General features: G+C 43.6%; 1 pseudogene; it reads left to right on the top strand.

The window, feature by feature from the left end:
• LOC148500855 (uncharacterized) overlaps positions 1 to 16,308 on the top strand; it is a 28,734-nt pseudogene extending 12,426 nt beyond the window's left edge.
• The last annotated feature ends 3,637 nt before the right edge of the window (positions 16,309 to 19,945 follow it).

The raw sequence follows: 19,945 nt of genomic DNA, 5'->3' as shown, positions 1-19,945 counted from the left end.
AGGGCCGGCTGGATTGACCACTAAAGGGTGCTGTAACCCCCAAAGGGCACTCCAAACAAAATAAAAATATATATTTTTTTGTGTTTGTGAATTGTGTGCGCAGTAGCCGCACGTGCATCAACAAAGTAGTGCCAAGCATGCGCCTGTGTCCCATAAATAAAGGGCCGGCTGGATTGATGGCTAAAGGGTGCTGTAACCCCCAAAGGGCACTCCAAACAAAATAACAAAAATATATTTTTTTGTGTTTGTGAATTGTGTGCGCAGTAGCCGCACTCGCATCAACAAAGTAGTGCCAAGCGTGCACCTGTGTCCCATAAATAAAGGGCCGACTGGATTGACCGCTAAAGGGTGCTGTAACCCCCAAAGGGCACTCCAAACAAAATAAAAAAATATATATTTTTGTGTTTGTGAATTGTGTGCGCAGTAGCCGCACGTGCATCAACAAAGTAGTGCCAAGCGTGCGCCTGTGTCCCATAAATAAAGGGCCAGCTAGATTGACTGCTAAAGGGTGCTGTAACCCCCAAAGGGCACTCCAAACAAAATAAAAAAATATATTTTTTTGTGTTTGTGAATTGTGTGCGCAGTAGCCACACGTGCATCAACAAAGTAGTGCCAAGCGTGCGCCTGTGTCCCATAAATAAAGGGCCAGCTGGATTGACCGCTAAAGGGTGCTGTAACCCCCAAAGGGCACTCCAAACAAAATAAAAAAATATATTTTTTTGTGTTTGTGAATTGTGTGCGCAGTAGCCGCACATGCATCAACAAAGGAGCAGCGCCAAGCGTGCGCCTGTGTCCCATAAGTAAAGGGCCGGCTGGCTCATTTCTTAAAGGGTGGTGTATATCCAAATCCGGACAACAACTGTCTTGCCATATGTACCATATGTAAAGGTGAAATAAGTATGGGTAGGGACGCTAACTACCTAGGAACATCCTCCCTTATATGGCACCTGCAGCGCGTTCATAAAAAGTTACTGTCAAGTTCAGAAACTTTGGCTAAGACCGTAAGCAGTCCAGGGACACCTAAATACCGTTGTCCTGTTGTATCCAAGCGCCTGCAAACCACACCGTCAACTCCCTCCTCATCAATTTCCTCTTTAGTCAGGATCGGAAGTAGTCTTGCAGGCCATGTCACTGGCATGACTGACTCTCCTATCCAGGATTCCTCCGGAGGATCCTGCATTGCTACGCCTCCTGCTGCTGCTGCTGCTGTTGCTGCTGCTGGGAGTCGTTCATCATCCCAGAGAGGAAGTAGCAACACCACTACTTTTACTAAACAATTGACCCTCCAACAGTCCTTAGCGAGGAGGATGAAGTACGACAGCAGTCATCCTGAAGCAAAACGTATAACTGAGGCCTTGACTGCTATGTTGGTGTTAGACGTGCGTCCGGTATCCGCCATTAGTGCAGTGGGATTTAGATAATTGATGGAGGTAGTGTGTCCCCGGGTCCAAATCCCGTCTAGATTCCACTTCACTAGGCAGGCGATACCGAGACTGTACAGAAACATCAGAAAAAGTGTCTCCTCAGTGTCCTGAAAAATGCCGTTGTACCCAATGTCCACTTAACCACGGACATGTGGACAAGTGGAACAGGGCAGACTAAGGACTATATGACTGTGACAGCCCACTGGGTAGATGTATCACCTTACGCAGCAACAGCAGCAGCGTCACCAGTAGCAGCATCTCAGAAACGCCAGCTCGTTCCAAGGCAGGCTACGCTGTGTATCACCGGTTTCAGTAAGAGGCACACCGCCGACAACCTCTTAGAGAAACTGAGGGAAATCATCGCCCAGTGGCTTACCCCACTTAGACTCTCCTGGGGATTTGTGATATCTGACAACGCCACCAATATTGTGCGGGCATTGCATCTGGGCAAATTCCAGCACGTCCCATGTTTTGCTCACACAATAAACTTGGTGGTGCAGAATTTTCTGAAAAGCGACAGGGGCGTGCAGGAGACGCTTTGGGTGGCCCAAAAAATTTCTGCCCACTTTCACCATTCAGCGACTGCGTGCCGAAGACTGGAGCGCCAGCAAACACTCTTGAACCTGCCCCGCCATCACCTGAAGCAAGAGGTTGTGACGCGGTGGAACTCAACCCTCTATATGCTTCAGAGGATGGAGGAGCAGCAAAAGGCCATTCAAGCCTATACATCCACCTATGACATAGGCAAAGGAGGGGGTATGCACCTGACTCAAGCGCAGTGGAGAATAATTTCCGTGTTGTGCAAGGTTCTCCAGCCCTTCGAACTTGCCACACGTAAAGTCAGTTCAGACACTGCCAGCTTGAGTCAGGTCATTCCCCTCATCAGGCTTTTGCAGAAGCAGCTGGAGAAAGTGAAGGAGGAGCTAAGACGGAGCGATTCCGCTCGGCATGTGGGACTTGTGGATGAAGCCCTTCATTCGCTTAGCCAGGATTCCAGGGTGGTCAATCTGTTGAAATCAGACCACTACATTTTGGCCACCGTGCTCGATCCTAGGTTTAAAGCCTATGTGGTGTCTCTCTTTCCGGCCGACACAAGCCTGCAGAGGTGCAAAGACCTGCTGGTGAAAACACTGTCAGCTGAAGCGGAACGTGACACGTCAACGGCTCCTTCTTCATTTTCTCCCGCAACTGGGGCTGCCAGGAAAAAACTTAGGTATCCTAAGCAACCCACTGGCGGTGATGCAGGGCAGGCAGGACCAAGTTTGGACATCTGGTCCGGACTGAAGGACCTGGCAACAATTTCTGACATGTCTACTGTCACTGCATATGATACTGTCACCATTGACAGAATGGTGGAGGATTATATCGGTGACAGCATCCAAGTAGGCATGTCAGACAGTCCGTACCTGTACTGGCAGGAAAAAGAGGCAATTTGGAGGCCCCTGTACAAACTGGCTCTATTTTACCTGAGTTGCCCCCCCTCCAGTGTGTACTCCGAAAGAGTGTTTAGTGCAGCCGGGAACCTTGTCAGCGAAAGGCGTAGGAGGTTGCTTCCACAAAATGTGGAGAAGATGATGTTCATAAAAATTGTGGATGTTGCCTGCTTGGGCTAAAGCCATCTTCACCTACTATGGGGGTGCCCTGCAATCCCTCTCTGGTGGGCTGTAGGACGTCCCTAAGAGCTTCACGTACACAATTTACTTCTGCCTTCTGCACCCTTGCGGCTACTGGGCATACGTGGCTTTCCAGTAGCCGCAAGGGGGTCCATAGATAAAAGTAAAGATTGCGGATAAGTTCACTTTATTTCTTCCTGATCGTGGGACGACCTCTTATTGAAGGACAGGCCACATATTTTAATAGATATGCTCCTATAGCTATTAGTCTATTTTGGCATATTACAGTCACATTAACAATGGGTTTTTCCCTTTGGTCATTTGTAGGTACATTAAGCGAAGAGGGGAGGAATATTGTGTTTTTGAAGGTAGGTGCTAGTCACCCCTTCGGCACAGGCCAAACCCCCTGTGCAGACCACACCTCCGCAATACTGGTCACACATACCATATAACTAGTCACACTTTCACGCCGCTGGTCACACACCTTGCTGCGGCACACAGTAGGCCCTTCTTAAATTTCAGCTCCAGGCCCATGTGGACCTTAATCTGGCACTGCCGCAGCCTAACCCTAATCTGCCCCCCGCAGCCTAACCCCCCCACAGCCTAACACTAACCTCCCCCCCACAGCCTAACCCTAACCTCCCCCCCACAGCCTAACCCTAACCTCCCCCCCACAGCCTAACACTAACCTCCCCCCACAGCCTAACTCTAACCTCCCCCCCACAGCCTAACACTAACCTACCCCCCCGCAGCCTAACTCTAACCTCCCCCCTGCAGCCTAACCCTAGCCTCTCCCCGCAGCCTAGCCCTAACCCCTAATGTCGACATTCTGACAATGTCAACATTTCACATGTTGACATGCTCAGAATTTCAACCAGTTGCCTGTTGTCGATATTTATAATGTCAACATTGTTAAAATGACATTGTTATTGTTAACCTTTTTACTACATCCCTCTGAAATAAGCATTATGAGTGGGATAACCTGAATCACAGATGCACCTTCAGAAGACATGTCCCTTGTGGCTGTCTCAGAAGGAGCTAGGCTTCTGCACACTGAGGGCCTGATTCAGAGCCGGACGCTATTTGCGGACGCTCGTTCAGAAAAAGGGGCCAGATATTTAAATTGAGTGCTCGCTCTTTGCGGTCTGTTGACGCCTCTATGTCTGAGCGAGCGTCCGAAACATGTGCTCGCTATTTTGTAAAGACGCCCCTTGGCCGCTCGCATCATACGTCATCTCCGCTATTTATTTGATTAATCGAGTACATCCAAAGGTGTCTGAACTGCTCGCAATTCTTGTGGTAGGATTTTCCTACCACTATCAGTGCGAGCAGTTCAGGCTAAAAGAGAACCAAGTGACGTGGTGGATGACGCTGCTTTGTTAATTATGCACACCCATTAAACGCCCGTTTTGACCGTTTGGCACGCCTGCGTTCGGATCTCCACTCCCCGTTTTCAAGCACCTTCTCCTGTTACCACCCACAAACGCCTCATTCTGTCACTCAAATTAGCAGGCCCTCGCTGTTTTACGAGCGCACGATTTCCGCCCGCAATGACTGGTTGGCGCATGCGCATTGTGGCCCATACGCATGCGCAGATGTGCCAACATCGCTCGGAGTTAACGAGCGGCCGCTTACGAGCGGCTCTGAATCAGGCCCTGACTCCATAAAATACGCTGCTGCACAGACATTATGCCATCTTAAATAATTCATCTGGAACAATACAAATGTACAGCTTCCTTTCACTGCTAGAGGTGCTACAGCATGCAAAGCAATGAGTTCCGACAATTCAAAGTTGTTGTCTGGGCAGCATGAGAGTATTTATGATTCATTTTTTTTTGCATTTTGAACAATGGGCCTGATTAAGCAGCAGACGCAAATGCAATCGCGACTGCTATCGCCTACGGATCGCAGTTGCTAAAATATGCTAATGCTTGCCAAAGCCAACATAGAGACACCCATTGTTGCCTTCTCATATCCGTTCAATGTCTCTCTTCTTAAACATCGCTCCATCAACGTACATTGGGCAGTCACGCAGCATTTACAAGCCTGATCAGCTGCAAACACTGCAAGTCTCCTCACACACAGAGAGCTCTCATGCTGCTTATGCAATTGCAGTGGCTACTTTATGGACGCCCATGAGGCGGTGTTCAAATGGACAGACACGCTTTCGTTTTTACGGCCATCCCTCCGTCACCACCCTCAAAGCTGACATTCTGTCACTCACTTTGCGATGGATTCATCTGTGCGCAATACACAAAATCATTCATGGAATAATAAATAAATAACATGGTTCGTGCTCATAATACAAGAAATATAAAAAAAACACATTGTACCAATATTCTTAGTAAGAGGCTATCCTCTGAAAGAACTGAGGTCAGCTAGAGATAAGGCCCTAGCTCAAAACAGGGAGGATTTACTGAAAAAGGTTCCCAATATAGTTAAGGCATACTTGCCAACTCTCCCTCATTGTCAGGGAGACTCCCTGACATAGTAGCAATCTCCCTGTCTCCCTGAAGTCTAGCAATCTCCCTCATTTCATCCTTACCCCCATTATGAAGCTGTTATATTAAAAACAGAGATATATACATTCAAATGGGATCATTAGTGTCATTTGCTTGCATTGGTTATTATAAGGCACAATCGCCCTCATTCAGAGCCGCTCATTAACAGCAGTACGCTCGTTGAGAAACCGCGCATGCGTTGGTGTAACACTGCGCATGTGCGTACGGCATATTGCGAGTTTTTTTTGTCTCGTTCGACAAATTGCGTACAGGAAGTGACATGTCAAATGTGATTGACAGAACAGGGCGTTTTTGGGCATTGACGGGGGTGGAGATGGAAAAACGCAGGCGTGGCGAGGCGTTTTTTGGGCGTACATACATTATCTGATGCGAACGTCAAATGTGTTCGTACCAAGTCATACGTCACTGGATGATCCTCTTTCCGTTCAAACTGCTCGCACAGCTTGGGGTCTGGATTACTCGACCACATCGATTTGTCAGAAAATCAATCAGTTTTGAATTGAAAACCAGCTTGTAATGTGTTTTGAAAACAGTTTTTTTGGTTAGCACAAAACCGTACGCAGGTGGAAATCATAGCTGCTAATTTCAGGATTACACAATCAATTAGCGTACATTTGTAGGTATGTTTTTTTTTGTTTATATTTGGTTTTTGTGCTATTGTAACAATAATGTCATCATGTTTGTGTGTATTTTTCCATTTTGCTTTTGTCTGGAGAATTTGCATCCTTATGTAAATTTTAAAGTGTTCCTTAAAGTGCCCTTTTTTTTTTTTTCGTTTAAATTTTTTGGGAGGTCATTTTTGCCTTGTGGGCCAGGATTAACTGTAAACCATTTCTAAAATAATGTCAGAATACAATGTCGAACATTTTTTCAAAATTTATTGGAAACTAAAAACATTTTCTGGCACATTTTTGGTCCAAACATTTTTGGCAGTGTTATTCCAATAAAAAATTATAATTTGTGCAAACATAAAAGGTATGGAAATTTAAATCAAAAAATTAAAAACAATTCACAAGAAAGGAGAGGGAAGTTTTGGCCAGAAAGGAATATGGGGCAAGCACAGAAGGAGTGTGGGAAAAGTAGCCAGTGCTGTCAACGTTTTTTCCCCCGTTTGGCTGGGGGAGGGTGGGCACCAGACCGGGTCCGGGATGTCATCGGGCTGGCCTGTCCAGAGGCAGATGTTGTGGCCTCTGGACTAGGCACAGGGCTAGGCACATTTGGAGGATTGGCAGATGTTGTGCCAGAGGTGGAGGATCCTGATGTTCCGGCAGGAAGTGAGGTCTGCTCCACCATGTGCTGGCGAACGAGCTGCTCCAGGGCATTGGCGATGCGGATGTTGGCCCTGGTATTTTCCGCAAGGGCCTGACCAATGGTCACGTTGGCCGCAGCATTTTGCTCCAGGGCCTCAGCCACCCGTACCAGACTGGCGTCCATCCTCTGCAGAATCTCCGTATGGAAATCCGATTTAAAATTGAGTTCTGTGAGGAGGGACACTGCCTGCGAGGGGGATTGCCCTGGACTGGCTTCTGCAGGGTCCTCAGCCGGATGTACTGGTTCCTCCCCTGCAGAGCCAGCAGAAATTCTGTGGCCAAGTCTCCCCTCTGGAGCAGACTCATCCGCCTGTGTCTCTGTTTGAAAAATGAGAAAAGAGTCACATTAGAATCTACATATTGGCACAATAACATTTCAGAGTTGGTGACATCACAATATTTACCTGGGACAACATGAGGAGCCGCAAAGTCTGGCATGTCCGTATCCATGTTGGACACGCCAAACACCTCCACAGCCTGCACACACCCCTGTGCCAGCTCTTCTAAATCATTCAACTCCAATGACACAGGGATGGGACCCCCACCTGTCCCCCTTGCATGCCTAGCCCTGTCCGCCATTTTTTGTTTCAGGCGATATTTGAAGTTTTGCCATCTGTGGGTGAAAAAGGAACCATTATTCCGGGGTTTTTTTTGGTTTTGGTTTTAGGGGGGTCAAGTTTTTACTTACCGCCGTTTGACATCCCGGGCTAGATGGACATAATCACCCACCCTATTGACAGCACTGGCTACCTCCTCCCACATTCTCCACTTCTGGCTTGCACCCATATTCCTGTCTGCCTGTGGCAGGATGGCCACACACTTCTGAACCAAAATCTCCATCTCCTTTCTTGTGAATTGTGGCTGCCTTTTCTTTTTCCCTGCTTTGGCCGGAATACTGGGCCCAGCAGCCTCTTCCATGTCATCCTCCTCACCTATTTGTTTAGACGTTGAGAAATTTAAGCTTGCAAACTTGCACTATATTATGTTTCAAAATAATCCTTGTTTGGAAATGCATGAAATACTTACCGGCAGACTCTTGGCCATTGTTTCCCTGGTCTGTAGCCATTTCTTACCTCCAAACAAGAAATACACCAGAACGTCATTTTTTTTGGGTCGTGACGTATTTATACATGCGTCCTTATTTTTCGTCCGCATCATTGATTGTACGTTCCTATGATCCCTCCTTAATTTGTGCGGGAAAATAAACACTATTTATGGCTTGGGGCATCTCGAGTTGAGGTGGCGGGTGTTGGCTGTTGGAGGTTACATTGGTCGGAGTGGATTGTTGGCGGGATTTGTATTTGGCGTTGTTTGGAGTTGTTTTTGGTTTGTCTTTTTGGAGTTTTTATTTCCGTTCGCTTTTTTTGGTGTGGTTGTTTTCTTTGTCGTGTTTTTTTTTGGTAAGTTTTTGCGCGTCTTACTTTTGTTCACTTTGTGTCTCCTTCTTTTTGTTAATTTTGGCTCGTTAATTTTTTAAAAAATCTCCTTTGTTAGGTTTCTTTTGGCTCTGCCCCAACGACCTTTTTATCCGGTGACTTATATATCCTCTATTGGTAAGTTTATTTTTTCACTTGTTTATTAAATGTTCATTTTTTTTTAATGCAACTTTGTTTGACCTTACACTTTTAACCTTTGGTTTTGTGATTCTGAAATGTATGAACTAATTTGCGCTTTTTTATCTGCGTATTTTTTGTCTTGTATTTGCGAACTAATTAGTGCTTTTTTATCTGCTTATTTTTTGTCTTGTATTTGCGAACTAATTAGCGCATTTTTATCTGCATATTTTTTGTCTTGTATTTGCGAACTAATTAGCGCATTTTTATCTGCATATTTTTTTACTTGTATTTGCGAACTAATTAGTGCTTTTTTATCTGCTTATTTTGTTCCGTGAAATTGGTTGTGATTTCCCTTTAGCAATATTTTATTAAATTTGGGCCCAAATTGAGGTAGTCTGCGCACTGTCGTTTTGCTCTTTGCCCAAATGTGTGTTTCTCCCCTTTTATGTTTTGTCTTGCACCCAATTTAGATTCCTAAATGCCCACCCTAAATTGTTGCATTGTTTATTTGTTATTTTTTATAGGTTGGGAAAATCATGACAATACCCCGGCATGTAAGCATCATTGGATTGTATCGTCAAGCTAAGTAATTTTTCAAATATTTTTGGCCAAAAAAACCTTACATTCAATTCTTGCCATTTCAGGTTGATCTTGGTCGGATTGTTGTGGCCATGCTCCCGGAAGCCGACCAACCTCAATCTCGTCCCAGGCGTAGGCATCGTAGGCATGCAAGGCCCCAGATATATCGAACACGTGTCACCCTTTTTGGAATTATTCCGCCCCAAATCATCATAGACACTCTCTCATTAATAGAGAGTGATCTTGAGCGGCAAATTGACAGTCCAACAGCAATACCACCACTTACGCAATTTATGGCGGTGTTACATTTCTGTGCCTCAGGATCGTTTCAAACAATGGTGGGAATAGTGGCTGGAATCTCACAATCCTCCTTTTCCCGGATCCTGAGGGCAGTGATGGAGGCCCTTTTCAAGCACCTCCATCATTTTATTCAAATGCCTTTGGATATGGGTGCCCTTAGTGTGGCCAAGGCAAATTTTTACCAAATAGCTGGCTTTCCACACATCATAGGGGTTGTGGATGGTACTCACATACCACTTCAGCCTCCAGCACGGCTGGAGGCCATATTTCGCAACCGCAAACACTATCACTCCCTGAATGTAATGGTGGTATGTGATGCCTCCCTCCAGATCCTGTCCCTGAATGCAAAATTACCAGGAAGTGCACATGACTCATTCGTCATCTGGCAATCAGGGATATGGCACAAATTAAACAACCTACAAGCTGGTGATGTGTGGCTTCTGGGTAAGTGGAGACCTTTAGTACATAACAATGTTAAGCTTGATACACAGTGATCCTGATGTTGTCACTTCTTTTTCACAGGAGACAGTGGCTACCCTTGCACGCCCTGGCTGCTCACTCCTTATTTGGCTCCCACACCAGGGCCACAAAGTAATTTTAATTCCGCACTTACAGCCACCAGGCAAGTGGTGGAGTGCTGTATCGGCCTTTTAAAAGGCCGATTCAGATGCCTCCACCGCTCTGGTGGCGAGCTCATGTATTTGCCGGAAATGGTTTCGAAAATTGTGGTCCTGTGTGGGATATTTCACAACATCGCCATAAGGAGTGGTGTCCCAATGCAGCCAGAGGATGCATTGCCTGAGGATGGCCCCCCCGAGGTTGGTCGGAGGGGGGGCCATACGCGATGATGTGGTTGCCAGATATTTTAGGTAATTATTGGCACCAAAGAAGTTCTTTGACACAATGTGGTAAGGATTTTTGGAGACCATCTAATTAATTTGTTTTTTGTTTCCCATCTTCTGTTTGATTTCATAATCTTTGGGACTCAAACGATGACTACTTCCTGCTACCCAAAACAAACCTTCATGGGGACACATTGGATATATATTCTGGAACCAATATTGAAACGCAACATTTGTGGAATCATGTTGGCATGCTCATTCGTCAACCAGTTCTTGATTTTCCTTTACTTTTTTCATATGGTGTTTGATGGGTTGTATTTTTTGTTATCACTGTGTGTATTGTTTGTGAGCCAACACTTTGGTTTTTTAGTTATGTTGTGAATAAATGTTTTGATAGTGTAATTTTGCAAATTTTATTGACCATTGCAAGCAAGTGTAACCAGGTTCACCCACGTTAAAATTGCTTAAGGGTTAATCCTGTAATGTCGCAATTTGATCTAAATTTAAATATGCTTTCTGGGTCAAAACCAACACCAAAAGGTATTCTGTACAATCAGTAGGCTTTGTAATCTCGGCCTAAGCAGGTTGCCCCCCAAATTGGAACATGTAAAATGTAGTAATATATAAATTGTCACACACCAAAAAAGCCCAAGCAGATTGTTACTGTTAGCTGTTTCATGTGCCTGTTTCCTAAAAAACTACAACACACAATCTTAGTGACATTAATTGCAAATACTTGCTGGAAGAGTCTACTTATGTCAGTGTAAACAATCTAAGATTTGGAGACAAGGAATGAGACAGAACGCTAAGTTTAAATTTTTTATTAATACAAATATGTTAAAATGACAAAAATAAATTAGGGACGCAGGATCCCAGACATACGGTCAAGGACCACCAGCAGCCCGATGACGTGGCCCCGCATCCTTTGGACGCACCCGGCTAGGTCCGCCAAACGCCTCTGGTCCTCTGTGGGTTAGAAAAGTGTGGGGCTTAATACATAATTAATGAAACCCACTGAAAAAACAAGCCAAACAAAGGTATCCAAAAATGACAATATTGTGATCAAAAGCACATTTAACCCAAAAAACCAAAGGACACAAAAATGGACACCCAAAAAATTGCACAAAAAAACAGAAAATTTTGACAGATGGGATATGTGTATGGGGAAATCAGCAGGAAAAGGTAAAGACAAACAGAGATCTACCCCAAATTCTGCCAAACCAAAAAAAGTAAAAGGCACAGACACAGGATTAGATCCAAACATTTAAAAACACAAAAAAGGATAAAAGGGAAACATACCGTTCAAAATGATGCCTGGCCCAGAACCAACTCTCTCGTCCTCCTCGGAGGTGGCAACATTCCCCAACGAGGTGGGAGGGGTGATTTGGGATTCAGGGGAGGGGGTAGTTACGAGAGGGGTGGTTGGAGGGGAGGGGGAATTGGGATGGAGGGGAAGGAGCCCCGACGCATGTGCCACAGGGTCTGTGCTGGCTGGGGAGGTGGGGGAATTTAGGGAATTTTGGGGTGAGGATGTTTGCTGGGGGTTGGGGAGAGGGGCCGAGAGCGCCGTCTTTGACGGCGATGACGCCGTAGTCTTCGCTCTGCCCCTAAAAGATGGAAAACAAATTGTGGTTATTTTAGAACATGACCTTGTTAAACGCTAATTTTTTACACCACAAATATGTAAACATGCCCATGCAGATATGAGTACAAAGAATAAATAGGCCATACATGAAAACATGCCCATGCAGATATGAGTACAAAGAATAAATAGGCCATACATGAAAACATGCACATGCAGATATGAGTACAAAGAATAAATAGGCATACATGAAAACATGCCCATGCAGATATGAGTACAAAGAATAAATAGGCCATACATGAAAACATGCACATGCAGATATGAATACAAATAAATAGGCCATACATGAAAACATGCCCATGCAGATATGAGTACAAAGAATAAATAGGCCATACATGAAAACATGCACATGCAGATATGAGTACAAAGAATAAATAGGCCATACATGAAAAGATGCACATGCAGTTAGGGCCACAAAGATAAACATGAAAACCACAGTCAAAAAAAATTACTTTCCGCGATCTGCATGCGAAAGCATGCCAGCAAGCGGGGTGTCCGCCGTTGCAGGTCGGACCACCTGCGCTCCAGCTGGCCGATCTGGCGGCGTGAGCCGAAGGAACGTAGGCGGCCACGTACCTCCGCATATGCGGAACGCTTTTCCCTATTGGTGATGGGGGGAGGCTGGCTGGTGATCCGCCTGTCCATCACCTCGGTTAACACCATCAGCTCGCGCCTGGTGAATGCCGAGGCTCTCATGATGGCAATGGTGTATTTTATAAAAAACAATTTTAATAAAGACCCGAAAAAAAATTTGATTGGCTAATGTATTTGGGTAATTAACAGGACAAATTCTATTGGTTAGTGTATGAGTCATGTGTTCGACAGGGCCACAAATCTATTGCGAGTTATGATAGGCTTGATGCAGTGACATCCGTAAGCTAATTTAAATAAAGAAATGAACCCAGTAAAATATGCGTGGTTAAAAACAAAGAAAACAAATGGATAATTGGCTCAAACATGTATTTTGACAAATAAAAGCGAATGTTTAAGCCGTACGTATTCTGCGGGTAAACACAAACACGGACAAGAGTAAAGTTTATTGCATTGCAAAAAAAAAAAAATTGACGAGCAATTAAGATAATTGATATATTGATTGGCATGATACGATTGAGGGAGGTAGGCAGAATAAAGGAGCAGGTAATCGGAATCTGACAGGCCCACTTCCGGGTTGGACTTGTGCTTGTGCGTTCCCTGCAAGCCACATTGGGGATGTACGCTCGCTATTTGGCACGCTCGTTAGTTAGAGGAGGGGTCGGTAGAGTTTGGGGAGGATGTTTAGATGCGTTCGAAATTACGAGCGAGTGCTTGAATTAACATATTTCTGTACGTACGCCGAACGTACGAACGCCCACTTGCGTCCGGGTCTGAATGAGGGCCAATGATCCCTATGAATTTCTGAAAAGTATTAGTGTGTTTAGTAGTGTGTTTTCATCAACAAACAGATCTTACTAACTGCTTTTGGGCTGGTTTACATTTGGATGTAAGTCAGGTTTAGGACACGCCTCTCAGATTTATCAGTACACGCCCACTGTAACACGCGCTCATAGGTGCTGCTTTCACAATCTCCCTGAAATGCAAGTATGAATTAAGGACAAAAGAATTCCATGGGTTAACCAATTCAATACTATCAGTAAATTCACTGGTGATTGGGGAGAGGCCGATCCCGGAGGTGGAGGATACGGAGCCCTGGGGGAGGTGGCTGCGGCGACTGCGTGGAGTGTGGAGGGTAAGTCTATTTAAGATGCCACTTTGTTTGCTTGCACTTATGTGTATCCTGAGGACGGGATACGTAGAAATAAAGCACAGTCTATTTCACTGACTTCAAAGACTCCGTGCTGCCTGTTGCAGGGTGAATATTTGTTGGGGGTGCTGTCCTCCTGGGAAGGCAATGGAGCAAGTTACCCCGTGTTGGATCTTGAGCGCCGGGTTATAGAGTTTTATATATATATATATTTATATATATATATATATATATATTTATATATATATATACACACACACACACACACACACAGTATATGTGATACCCTGCAGGTACCACAGAGATGGTGGCTCCTGCAGAGACGCAGAGGAAACAAGCTACAGCAAAAGAGTGGCTGGGACTTGTAGTGCCACAGTCTATTTCCATGTTATTAACACAAAGCAAATGTGTTCCAGTAAGTTGTGCCTACCTTCCGGAGGGGAAGCTGAATCCTAAGATCCTGCCTCAGATTTTGTGGCAGAAAGACATTTATTACACACACAAGCAGTCACTTTGTGGCATGAATATAACAGCTATTATCTCATCAACAGCGCTGCAACAATACTGTTTAAGTAAAAACTAATTTTGTGCATGCATGCAACTACGGGTCCCAATGTGTACACACAGGAACTCAAATGTGACCTAGAACTGCAGGTATTATAGTCCGTGTTAGTTAAGTCTGTAGTAAGTAATATTGTTATTTTAGACTCATTGTGCAGAAACAGATAATTAATTATTAAAGTGAGGTTGTGCATATTGATACTTGTATTGAATGTTATGTGTGAACTACTTCAATGATTAATTTAAGTCAAACTGACCTATTCCAGTCACTGTTTGGTGTCATTATTAATAAATGCAAGAATTATTAGAATACATGTTTGCTGCAATTCTGTTTGTGTCTGAGATATGAGTTGAGAGTTGCACCAAAGGAATAACTAAGAAGACTGATCCACCACTGAGGTAACTCCAGCATTCTCCCGCACCTTAACATTTTTATTCTCTCATTTTCGGGGTATTACATTTGGCGTCCACGAACAGGATCAACCATAGAGTCAAAAGTAGGTGGCTTCTCTCTACGCAACAAGAAAAAGCAAGATGTCACAATCAAAACAACAAACCTTTACCATGTCAGATGGATAAGAAGATGAACCCAGGCAAGGAACTCCTTCCATGGCTAGCGTTTCACCAATAACTATGCCGTATTACTTTGGGGCTCCATGACTGCCGACTTATTCTGGGGAACAACATACTCCCGGTACCAGTGTATTCGAAGAATTCAAGGCAAAGCTCCAATCTATGTTCCGCTTATGCCCACTGAGTGATTCACAGAAAGTGGAGATCCTGATATGGCAGCTGAAAGGCACAGCCCTGAGAGAAGTGACTTCATGGCCGGTGGAAGAAAGAAAAACCGTAGGCCTTATCCTGAAACGACTAGCTGCCACATTTAACACAAGAAAGCTGTCTGAGCTTAAGATGGACTTTTACACAAGAAAACAGCAGCCTGGGGAGACTCTGCGTGACTTTGCACTCAGTCTACAGAAGGCACTTCGAGCCCAACAGAAATTTGATCCAACAGAAGTCAGACCAACAGATGAGATATTGATTCATCAGTTTATAGAGGGATGCCACATTGAGATTGTGAAGGCGCAGTTATGCCTACTTCAGCTACAGTTTCCAAATAGCTCATTCTTACGCTTTAAAGAAGCTGCCATTAAATTGGTAGGGAAATTTCAGGAGCAGGAATTGTCTTTTCCTGAGATGCCAGGGTACCTAAAAATTAAATACCCTCCCGAGACCATGCAGCAGGGAACCATGGCACCGCACACACTAAAAGAAGTTGTCGTACAAGGTGCACAGGCCCCTAGGACTGATCCACTCAGTGCTATAAAAGAGCAAATTGCTGTAGTGACCCATGAAATAACTGAAATGTGCAGTGAGTTGCAGAATTGCATGAAGCAACTAGCCAAGTTCCGAGAAGAGACAGACTGGCACTTCAAGAGATGGCAGCAAGATGATTCTAGGTGGAACTACCAACAGAGCACCAGAAGAAGCCTCTCACAGCATGGCCGGCCTACATGTAGGCATTGCAATAGAAGTGGCCATATGGAAAATACTTGCTATCAGTTGGAGTCTTTAATTGCAGAGATTCAGAGGTCATTAGAAGAAGGACAGCCCAAAAGATGTGGACCCTCATCCTGTAGTCCAGAATCAAATTAAAGCAGTTGTCACACCAGCAACAGACCAAGTGCCTGAAGTAAGCACAAGAAAAGTTTTGGGGAAAGTCGTTTAGTTACATGTGCGACACGGCTATGGCTTCATAAATCGTGTTGACACCAAGAAAGATGTGTTTGTACATTATACTGCCATTAAAAAGAACAATCCCAGAAAGTATATCCGTAGCTTGGGATATGGAGAGATTGTTGAGTTCAATGTGGTGAAGGGGGAAAAAGGTATGGAAGCTGCCAATGTGACTGGTCTTGGTGGTGTTCCTGTCCAAGGTAGCAAATCTTCAGCTGACCGAGTTCAACCTAGATGCCATATAAGCTACCATTCTCAGTGGTTCTGCAAGACATGTTGCTATACCCCATGCCACAGGAGGAAACTGTACAGACACAGGTTGCAGCGCCCCAATGATCCAAAGCAAGTTAAAGCAATGGAAGAGGTGGTTAGCCAAGAGGTAGAGCAGCCAGGCAAATCTGTGCACCTAAATCTGCAAAGTATGCTTAAACCACCATCTTTTCCAGAGTCATACTCACAGAGGCCAACCAAAGTTAGATAAAGGAAGTAGAACAAAGCAAATGTTCATATATTTGTGCTGTTATACTTGTTTAAAGTTTCATGTTTAGTTTAAGTCAATGGCAGTTGGACTATTTCTACAAGAGACTTTGTGGAAAATGTAGTGCGTGAGGACACGCATTTTTTGGGGGGGAAGCATGTGGTACCCTGCAGGTACGTGGTATCACTTAAAGACCTGTCCAAACCACCGATATTACCCAGCCATTGTAGACTATTATTTTACAAGTGTTTCTGACAATGGCTGCATAACGGTGGGTTTCGTTCTGATCGAAATGAAATAGTACCCATGTGACCAATATGTGTGAGTACAAATGAACACACTTTATTTACAAGTAACAAACAAACAAACAACAAACAACATACAAAGTATACAGTATACTCAACTTTTGTCTATGTATTCAGATGACACCGGTAAATCATCATCTTCAGCATAAGATGTACTTCATCTTATCTTCTCTCTGGGGAGCCCATCGTTTCACAACGCCCAGATTATTCAATATACATTGGCAGCATCCTACTGCAGACTCAGATCTACCATGAGCTAATGGGTCCTTTGTGTACCTCTGGTTTATATACCCTAAAATGGGGTGTTGGCTTTCTGGATATTAAGCCCATACTAGTTACAAACAGTGCTAGGTATCAAGCACTCATTGGTCCAGCATAGCATTGACCAAACTTATCTCTATTGCACATGCTCTGTAAGCACTAAGATATTCAGACAAAGAGAATACAGTAATGACGTGTCCTAATGTCTGGAGATGAACTCTATTTCAAGGCTCCTTTGTATAGAGTCTGGACATCACTGTTAATTACCCATAATGCTTAGCATCTCTACACAGCTTACAAATGGTCATTCCAATGGAATGTAGTTAACTACTGATAAGAACATGTAGGCTATGAATGGCTCATTATACTTCTAGATGTAGAAATGGCAGGTAGGAGCTAGGCCTCAATTTATGTCTTCTTTGACCCCAAAAGGTCATTTGACCATTCTATGGAAAAACAGCAACTGTAATAAGACAATCTCATTTCAAACCTCAAGAGGCCTAGCAAGGGGTATATGTGTTTGTAACTTATATGCCTATGTAGAAATAACAATTTAATCCACTGATTACATTCCACCCCAATTTCTACATATTAAATATCTGGAACATGATCCCCATTGCATAATCTAAACCTCCATTGTACTTTCACTACTTATCCTAACACACTATGTAACAATATATAATATAACAAGGTTAGTATCATGATTACATATAAAAAGTAATATAAAATCACACTAAGCAACATTTCCATCCAGGACTTGACCACTCTGGCTGTATTGCAGAATCTGTCAATAAGCATCACTGAACTCTTGTTTTATTTCTAACTCTCTACATATATATATATATATATATATATATATATATATATATATATATTCCTTTATATCATGTGAATACTCTAATAACAGTGAATAATACATATGATTATATCAAATATATCAGTTACTTATAAGATAATATCAGTAAAGTAAAGCAAAGTTCAATTCAGTTCAGTGAAATCTTGAAAAAGTCTTGAGAATATTGTTGAGTGTGGATCCAACAAATATAAGGCACAAGTTCAGTCTTGCAGAATACACATAGATGTATGTAATGGCTGTGCTGTCAGATCTTATAACTCTGTTGTCCTCCTGGACTCTCTCCTGTATAAGAAATCACTCTCAGGTCATCGCCATCTTAGACACACCTCCAGCGACGTTCTCTCACCTCCTGCTCCAACCAGCAACCTGTTGGCTTAAACAAATAAACAGTGTGAGATAAACCATAACAACAAAACAAAATAAGCATTTACTTATCCTGCTGCAATTATCTCTTACATCTGTCTCTATTCCTCTTCCTACTAAACATTTCTTAACAACCTTATCATAAGTGTTTGTGTCTGTGCTCCAGATATCTTACTTAAAAAGTTCAACCTTTTAACCACCCTTCGGTTATCAAAATATATGTACTGTGTACAGCCTGCTCTAAACACCCAACATTGTATATATATGAACATTCCTGTTTCCTAAACAACACATCCACTCATTCAATCATACTGATGTCAGTTTTGTGAATGGTATGAACTTAAGCATAGAAAACCCAATATACTCCATGTCGTGTCTGTAGAATGGGTGTCTTTGTCTGCTTGAATCTTCTCAGACATCCCATAATATCAACAAATCAGTCTGTGTCACATGTTCAGGAAAGTCTCTTATCTTGTATCACTCTGCTTGAGACAACTTCACTCCTGAATGACAGTGTTCTATAGCTGTTCAGTACAACACTCGTCCTCATCTTCTTGGTGGCAAACGATGAATTCAAATTGCCAGACTTGTGCAGTCATTATTTCACAGTATATAAGGCCTTTATCAGTAGTAAGCAAGGTAGGCCACATTTCCAGCTATTGGCAAATGTAACAGGTTTTTGCAATGTCTCTGACCATGTTTTGGATATAAGGAATCCCTTTGATTTGAGCTTGCTCGAATGCAGCGTCAGTTCCGTCATGGCTAAACAGTTCTAGCACCATCAGTGCTGTCTTTGCGGTGAATTGCACATCATGTTCTCTGCTCAGATCACTTGTGTACACACCATTGAAGCTGTAGGTGTGTGTATCAGCATGTCCCACATCTATCTTCCAGCTTTGGACAGCAACAGTCCATGTAGACTTTGTATCAAATGTCCATTTCTCAGTGTGAAGACTTACAGGGCATCCAGTCTTGTCAGTGACTTGGAAAACAGTCATAAATGCAACAAGTTCACTAGCCCCTTCTTGTGTCTGTCGGCTGTCAGCTTGTAAAGATAGCTGCTTTGCTTCAGCAATGGGCAACAAAAGTCCTGTGTGTGTGCAGATAGCACCATAGTTCATGAACCAATAATTCTCTCTGTCTTGGAAATCTTCCCACCACCGTGGAGCTGTGATCATAAAGAAATCCAATATGGACAGTTCAAACATTGGTTTAAATTTCACTCGGCCAGCAAGTAGTGCTTTAAACTCTCCAATCAGCATGAGAGTTTCTGCCATTGTCATTAGCAACCGTGTGTCTTTCAGCTGCTTCAAAACCTTTGGCTGGTAAGGCTTTGTAAGGAAATACACTGGGATGCAAATTTCATTACCAAACACAAAATCTGCAACTTTGTCACTAAACAAACCCACAATCAGTGTGTCTGTAATGCATGTATGCCCCTTGTGGTTGGTCAGTGTGTACCCACCAACCCCTCCTTCACAATGAGCAAGTAAACCATGAACATCATTTGCAATGGATGTTTCAACGGAAAACACATCTTGTTCACTTTTTGCATCTTCAAACTCAACAATGACACGCTGATCATGCCATGTAAATTTAATGTTGTCATGGGGGAAGTCTTCAGTCTCAGGGGCATAGTCATTTAATGAACTCCCTTCTATCTTCTACCCCTTGCATTTTGTCTCATTGGGCAAGGCAAAAGGCATCATCACCACCCCTTCACTCAGCAACACCCCTTCGAATGGCCATGCAGACACATCTTTTTCAATAATTTCAAAATGCATTGCAAACAAGGGCAAGTCAGACATACCATCATTCAGCTCAACTGTATCACTAAGCAATGGCATGTTATCAG

This window comes from Taudactylus pleione, unplaced genomic scaffold, assembly GCF_031769625.1.
Source record: "Taudactylus pleione unplaced genomic scaffold, aTauple2 ptg000541l, whole genome shotgun sequence".
NCBI classification, from domain to species: domain Eukaryota; kingdom Metazoa; phylum Chordata; class Amphibia; order Anura; family Myobatrachidae; genus Taudactylus; species Taudactylus pleione.
The sequence above is the reverse complement of the archived record's forward strand: the minus strand, read 5'-3'. Positions and strand labels throughout refer to the sequence as shown.